Genomic DNA, 8,585 nt, shown 5'->3' with positions numbered 1-8,585 from the left:
TAAGAACCATCATTTGGCAGTAACCAAGCAAATGAGGGAAATGAGACAAATGAGATGGATAATGTTAGTGAAGATGGTGAGGGATATGCATCAGAAAAGTCTAGTCATTATGCTTCCAGTGATGAAGAAAGGATGGCCTGTAACTTTACTAATAAGGATGAGATATCATTCCCAGTTTTTAACCACAAGACGGACGTGAAAGAACTAAAATTCCAGTTGGGCATGTTATTTGCAACATCAAGGATATTTATAGATGCTGTGAAGAAGCAGGAAATCTTAGAGAGGAGGCCAATTAAACAATGCTGAAATTATGGTTCCAGAGTCAGGTTTATATGTGAAGGCAAATATGAATGGAAAATATATACTTCAAAGATGCAAAGAAATGACACTTACCAGATTAAGGTGTACAATCCTCAGCACACATGTACACAAATGTTTCATCAAAAGAAATTAAATTCAAGGTGGATTGCCAATTACTATGAGGATGATATAAGGATAAATCCTACTTGGCCCTTGTAAGCATTCCTGCAGAAAGTAGTTAATGACTACACCATATCCAAAACCACTTCCTCCAGAGGTTAAACCTCAAACAGGTGGACCTAAGAAGAAAAGAAACAAGGCAACTGGCATTGATGGTAATGATGCTACAAGGTTGAAAAGACAAAATGCACAAGGTAAATGTACCTACTGCAGTGTGTATAACAGAAGGACATGCAAAGCTAGGGTGACCTATCAAATTTTTTACTTATATGTATACTTGATCTGTAATGTAAGATATCTTATAGTTACATTGTTTGTTTTCATAGGCATCTGACATTGCCAATTGTTGCGCAAGATTGAAGCTGTATGTATAACTCAACAATACTGGTTTGGATAACTCAACATAGAACAAGGACTTTGAAATAATCTATGTTCCACTAGAATCAGTACAAATTGTTTAGTGGGCATATACACAAAAGGTTTTGTTAGCTGTAGTGAAGAAGACGTCAACAATGATCCGTATGAAGTTCATTTATATGTTTAAGCATCGGAGGAATAAGGTTGGAGTCATTCGAAGCAGTTACCGGGATCAGTGTGAAGACCTAAAGGATTCCTAGTGAAATTGATCATATTTGGTAGAAGACTTAACAGTGGTTTGTACGGGTATAATATGAACGCCTGAGAGCGAAACTAGTCATTTGTGAACCAGACCCTTGTACTAGACGTCAGTGATCCGTGAAAGGAAATGTAGTATTATTTTTAAAAATACTGTTAAGTGGTTTTGGTACTCAAGAAGACTGGAAATATTTTTAAAGTACGAAAACCCAGAGATTAGAAGGATTGAAAATACAGAGGACTACAACCCCAGAATTTACAGTATTGATTTAATCAATGGCTGATTTTTTATTAAATAAATAAATGGAAATCAATTCATTCATTCATTTATTTATTACATCAACAATTGATTTTAAATAAATAAATGAATATTTGATTTTTCATTAAATAAATAGATGAAATTTATTTTATTAATTTGTTTAAACAAAAATCAAATGTTTTATTTGTTTTCTAAGCCTTCCAGCCAGAATTGCATGCATGCAGGTATTGGTTTATTAATTTAACAAACAAAAGAAACACAACTTCAATAAAGAAAGAAAATGGCAGGTCGTTTTCTTTGTTGTTGATTCACTTGCAAGATTCGGGACCCGCCCACTTGCTTTGATCAAAAGAAAACAAACAGATTGCAAAGGACATATCAAGAAATGGCAGGTTTGTTTTCGTTTCATCCAACAACGCATACAGGCGCGTGGAGTTCAAAAACCACGGTTCTGAGTGTTGTTTTTCCGCGCGTGCTTGCAACAACTTTCCTGGTCTGCTGGTTTGTTTGTTCGGTGTTGAATGAAAAATAAATACAAAAAAAGACTGCTGTTTAGAAAATGGCAGGGTTTTTTTTGTCTATTTGATAAACAAAAGAAAAACAAGAAACCTGTTCACTCTACTAGTAATTTAAGTCGCAGGTTGTGACTTGAATAAATTGCATGGCTTTGTTCTACTACTACTGTATGATGCATTCGCGGGTTGGAAAACAAGAAAAAGAAACTAAGTCTTTGTACTCTACAAACAAGTCGCAGGTTGGTTAACAAATGAACCAAATAAAAATTAAGTGGTGTACACTGGGTCGTAGGTTAAAGTTTCCAGGGTCGCCAGTTGGATTTGTGACTTAAAAAAAATATTACAAGTCATTATCTCTCTACTCTAAGGTCGCAACTTGTGTTTTTGTTCAAGTAAAAAATCTACATCTGGTCGCAGGTTGGTATTAGGGCGAAAACACGCGCTAAAATTACACGCAAGTATACGTGTTCGCAAGTAGTATAGGATATAAATCAAATTTGTTCCCACGGAGACTGGTTTAGGTTAAGTTTATATTATGCACTTATGCAACAATGTATAGTTATCACTCATTGCTAAGATAATTAACAAATTGGGTTGTTTATAACTAAGAGATTATACTAACTTGCAATTAACTACGAATAAAAGTGATTGAATTAACTTTATGAGACAAACATGGGATTCTGAATTCATTAAATACTTCATTCAAAGTCATTGTTCTTAATCTTAGCATGTGATGGTGATGACAACTAATCAGACAACACGAAACTAGTAAACTCCAATTTTTGTTGCACGAATACCCTACTACCAGACATCCAAAAAAGAGATAGAAGCTGAATAGACACCAATTATGTTAAGATCCTATATGTCTATAGAATTTGAAAACATAATGGTTTAATGAACAAGTTATCTATCGTGATTACATAGGGCAAGTAAGATGGTTAAAATTACCTACGAATCTTGCATAACAATTATACATGAACCTATGCTAGCATGGCAAGTTCTAAACCTCTATATTCACTTTCGCTTCAATGGAGATTAACACGCTATCTTATATGTTAGCTACGCACATAAGAAAAATAAGCACAACCAATACTAGGATATCAATCAATCACCACACACTTAGGTATCAAAATAATTAACTATAGAAATTCATAAGTAAATCCGTTGGAACCCCCTGATAACGATTAGTTCATAACTGAACTCATCATCACCATGGGTTCCATTGAAAATATGATAATAAACAATATTACTAGGGTTCAAAGACAAATAAAAAACAAGCATCCAAAATATCAACTATATTGAAGAATATGAAAGTCTTCTTCTCCGTAGCCGTCTCGTGCCCTCTAGGTCTTCTAAATGCTCTCCATTGGCTCCTTGTTAAAAACGTCTAATTAGGGGTTTATATAGGCTTCAAGACGATCATGGCCTTCAAAATCTCAGAATTCAAGTCGAATCAGGAATCTGGCTCGGGCACCTGGCGCGGCCGCCCCACATACCAGCGCGGGCGCGCCGGCCTCCTGTCCTTTTGGCACGACCGCTCAGCATATCAGTGCGGGCGCGCCGGCCTCCTATAGTTGGAATTCTGAATTTTTTTCTTTTTGCTGTCACTTTTGCTCTACTCGTCAGAATTTGATGAATAAGCAGTTCACGCAAAGCTCTCGGGATCCACTACATTTTGGGAATGGCCTTGACTTCAGATTCTTGGCTATTTTCAGCATATATTCAATAAAAGATCCATTCTTCCTCCAACTAGTGCCTGAGATGCAAAAACACAAAAACACATCAAAATACCAATAATTTGAGTCCAAAACATCAACTTAAGCTTGTAATGGAGCGTTCCAAGTAGATATAATATCCACTTATCAGACCCCCAAACTTGAATCGATTCTTGTCCTCAAGCATAAACAGACTCAAAAATTATAAAACACAACTAATACATGAATGCAACTACATGAATGCAGCTAAATGATAATGCCATCAATCCCCTCAGAATAACCATAACCAAATGAATAAGCCAATGCCTTTAAGAATTCAATGACTCAAAATAGAGCTCGAATAAATCCGATAAACCAACTCACAAACCAGAAACGTGCGTGTGTGGGATGCTTAACAGATATACTCTCGATACTAGATTAATAACCATAACTTATCTTTCATCAAAACAATCACGAGCTTATAAACAGAATAGAAGTTAAACGCATAATGACTCACAACAACTCCTTTCTACTAGAGTTATACAAGGATTCATGCTATTATTGAACACATAACAAAGATGCTTATTTGACCGTGTAATGAATGAGGTCCCAAAAGACTTATGCAATAATACCTATGTAGCGAGCGTTAGCTTAGCGGATCCCAGACAATAAAAGCCTTAGGTCACTAGGAACAAAGTCCCCTAAGAACTTAATAACTCGAGTATTAAAGAGCTCACTCTTCATCAATTATGCATAAACACATATTTTTTCTTTTATTTTTTTCTCTTCTTTTTTTTCAATAATTTCTGAATGAGTGTGTTTCGCTCCATCTCATTCAACCCTAGACTACTCATAAATTATGAGCCGACTACTAGTCATTTGACGCCTAGCCTTATTCACAACTAGCAATGAAATCCTTCGTTTCTCCAGTTTAAAATTCAGTGTTCTTTTGCCATTACGAGAATACCAAAAATTCTAAGTATAAACAAGTGATTAAATCTCAATAAATAACAAAAATTATCATGATCTAGCTCAAAAGAAATCCTATAAGACTTTATGATTTTTCCTGACATGCAAATCAACTCATTAGACTTAAACAACCCTCTATTCATCATCACCACACTCAGATCAACATCAACTTATCAATCAGAAATAGCTCAACCTAAGGGATCATGTTATATGCATGCAAATGCAACTATATGAACTAACACAAATAAATATGTCCTATATGAACAATCATGCAAAAATATCAATGAAATACAACTAAACATGCAACATGAATCTATATGAATCTATATGGACACACACAAACTAATTCTTACATTATCACCCTCAAACTTAAAATTTTCAATGTCTTCATTGAAGGTAATAATAAGATTCAAGGCATACCTAGTTATCAGGAGGATCGCCCTCTTCGGGTGGAGGATCAGGTGGCCATTCAACCTCGCTAGTGTCTCAGAAAATAGTACCAAGAGTGAGTGTCAAATATTCAGCAAAACGTCAGCGAATGTCATCCATGGCCTTAATACGCCGAATCAACCTTCTATACTGCGCAACACCAAGACCAAACCTATCAATTATCTGTGGTGTACAAGAGGGACCATCTGTATGCACGGGAGGAACTGGCCGGTCACCCTTGAGGTTTTTATAGATATATTTCAACCCTTTGTCAGGGGATACACCTAAGAATGCATAACTCAAGTGATCTGGCAGTGGGTTGAGCTCAAGTGTGGGAGCTTCTTCAATAGACGGCTCGAGACGCTCTTGAGAAATTTTCAGCTCTGCTAACCCTAGAGAATCGAATGGCATATCCAACTTCCTCTTCCAAGGAGGTGCATTCAAAACCTGCAGTTACTCTGCTCTTTCTTCATCTTCAATAACTGATTCCCCTATTAAGGATCTCTCTAAAGTATCTGACTTTGGCAATTGCTCAAGCTCCGAATTCACGTCAGAGTCAACCCTCTCTACTTTAAAGCACTTCTCTTTATCTGTGGGTAACTTTATTGCCTTGAACACATTAAAAGTGACCTTCTGATCTTGAACCTTCATCATCAGCTCTCTTTTTTGCACATCAATTTCGGCCTATAGCCAAGAATGGTCTTTCCAAGATTATGGGAATCTTCTTATCCTCCTCAAAATCCAGAATTACAAAATCAGCAGGGAAGATGAGTTTGTCCATCTTAACCAAGACATTCTCCATTATACCTCGTGGATAAGTGATGGTCTGATCGGCCAACTGTAAAACATGTTCAAAGGTTTTGGATCAGGCAAACCAAGTTTCTTGAACACAGATAAAGGCATCAGATTGATGCAAGCTCCCAAATCACACAAGCATTTGTCGAACGATAGATTTCCAATGATACAAGGAATAATGAAACTTCCAGGATCTTCAAGCTTCGGAGGTAACTTATGTTGCAACACAGCATTGCACTCCTCCGTTAATGCAACGGTTTCCAACTCCTCAAGTTTTAGCTCCCTAGATAGAATACCCTTCATGAACTTAGCATAGCTCGGCATCTGTTCTAGAGCTTTTGCAAAAGGTATGTTGATATGCAGCTTCTTGAAAACTTCCAAAAACTTGGCAAATTGTTTGTCGAACTTATGCTTTTGAAGCCTTTTAAGAAATGACGGAGGTGGGAAAACCTGTGTATCCCCTGTATTACTCTTAGGAGGATTGCTTTCAACAGCTTTCTTCTTCGGTTCCATCACGATATCCTTCTACATCACTTTTTCACCTACAATCTCATATTCTGGATTTGGCAAAGGTGCAGATACACCTGCATTCAGGACAGAATTTTCAGACTTTTCGTCTTGCTGAAATTTGGGGATTGCGACCTTAACTGACCTCAAGGTGATGGCATTCATCTGTTCATTAACTTCCCTCTTGCCTGGATTGGCTTCTGTATCACTAGGAAGCATTCCTGATGGTCGATTCAATAAGGCATTAGCAATTTGCTCTATTTGGTTCTCCAGAGTCTTGATAGAATTAACCTGGCTTTGGCATATAAGAGCCTGGTTTTTGCACATAAGCCTCAACCCCTCTAATTAAGATTTTTCATTCGAAGATAGACCTGCACCTCCATGAGTTTGTTGTTTTGGTGTAAATTGTTGCTGAAAACCAGGAGGATTGAATTGCTTGTTTCCAAACTGCTGGAACGGCTGTTGCATCGCATTCTGATTGTTGCTCCAGCTGAAGTTAGGATGATTCCAGTTGTCATGATGATAAGTGTCTGGAACTGGTTGTCGCGATCTCTGAAAGTTGCTCACAAACTGAGACGATTCACTAGATAAAGCGTATTGCTCCATCGCATGTGAACCTGCACACAACTCACAAACACTGGCTATCTGTTTAACACCATAGTTAGCCAGAGAATCGATCTTCATAGACAAAGCCTTTAGTTGAGCAGTGATAGCCGTAGTTGTCTCCACCTCAAGAACTCCTGCTACCTTGCCCTGTGGCAATCTCTTGATTAGATACTGATATTCGTTTGCAGCCATCATCTCAATTAGAGCATAAGCTTCCTCATAGCTCTTTGCCCAGAATGCTCCACCTGATGCTGCATCGAGCATGGGTCTAGACTGTGCTCCCAAACCATTATAAAAGCAATTTATGATCATCCAATCAGGCATTCCATGATGAGGAAACATCCTAAGTATATCCTTGTAGCGCTCCCAAGCTTTACATAGAGTTTCTCCCGATTGCTGCGAAAATTGAGTAGGAGCACTCCTGAGAAAGATCCTCCCAAGTAGTGATAGAACCAGCTGGTAGAGAGTGTAACCATCTCTGAGCCTTGTCCCTCAGATAGAATGGGAACAGTCTTTGTTTCACTGCATCCTCTGACACGCCATTGAACCTGAAGGTGCCGCAGATCTTTATGAAATCCCTGATGTGTATATTGGGATCTTTCATTGTTAAAACCCCCAAACTGAACTGAATTTTGTACCATCTGAATTATGTCAGGCTTGATTTCAAAAGTATTAGCTGTGATAGCTGGCCTGACAATGCTAGATTGAATGTCATTGATCTTGGGTTGAGAAAAATCCATCAACTCTTTCGTTGGTGCTCCTGGATCTCCCATTGTAATGAGTACCTGAAACACAAACAAGTAAACTGTGAAAGTAAAAGAATCCGAGTCAGTGAACTTTAATGACCACTGATGTCAAGCACATAAACTAAAAATTAACACCGAGTCCCCGGCAGCGGCGCCAAAAACTTGTTAGGGCGAAAACACGCGCTAAAATTACACGTAAGTATATGCGTTTGCAAGTAGTATAAGATATAAATCAGATTCGTTCTCACAGAGACTGGTTTAGGTTAAGTTTAGATTATGCACTTATGCAACAATGTATGGTTATCACTCACTGCTAAGACAATTAACAAATTGTGTTAGGTCACACACACACACTGTAGAGGAGGGTGAATACAGTGTATAGCACAATCAAATCGAACTTTAATAACTCAAGTAACATAAAACAAACTTTATTCAAAACAATAAACTCTGTTACAGTATGGAACTATTCTCTCTCAGTGATGAACACATATCACGAGAGTTACTAGGGTTATCAATTAATAATCTTCTCGATATGATAACACTTATAGTGTAAACCCTATGTCTGTGTTTTTATATACTACACAGTTACAAGATAATCGCTAATTGATATGGAATATAATTCTGCTTCCTAAAATATATCAATCAGATATCTTTTCTTCCAAGTATTCTATTCTTCATAGAATTCCTTCTTCATGCATATCTCTTCTTATGTTTGTCTCGATCTTCTCTTCCTGTGAATCAGCTGCTTTTCTTATCTGAACGTTTCCTTTAAGTTCTGATATTATCTTCTGATAAATATCTTCTGAACCTTAAGTACTGAGGACTTAAGTTCTGACTTCAGTATAAGTGCTGATTTCAGTTAAGTACTGATTTGTCCTGTTTAAATAAGATCTGTAAACTAAACATAAATAACATTAGTCATGACATTATCAAATATATATAACAATCTCCCCCAACTTGTAAATTAGCA

General features: G+C 37.2%; 1 non-coding gene across 1 annotated transcript; it reads left to right on the top strand.

Annotated features, from left to right (window-relative positions):
* Window positions 1-7,191: 7,191 nt before the first annotated feature.
* LOC141662177 (small nucleolar RNA R71) lies at window positions 7,192-7,298 on the top strand. Its single transcript, XR_012550303.1, has one exon. It is a non-coding gene; the product is annotated as a small nucleolar RNA R71 (small nucleolar RNA).
* Window positions 7,299-8,585: the final 1,287 nt, after the last annotated feature.

Source organism: Apium graveolens, chromosome 5 (assembly GCF_009905375.1).
Source record: "Apium graveolens cultivar Ventura chromosome 5, ASM990537v1, whole genome shotgun sequence".
NCBI classification, from domain to species: domain Eukaryota; kingdom Viridiplantae; phylum Streptophyta; class Magnoliopsida; order Apiales; family Apiaceae; genus Apium; species Apium graveolens.
This window is presented reverse-complemented; position numbering and strand designations above follow the sequence as displayed.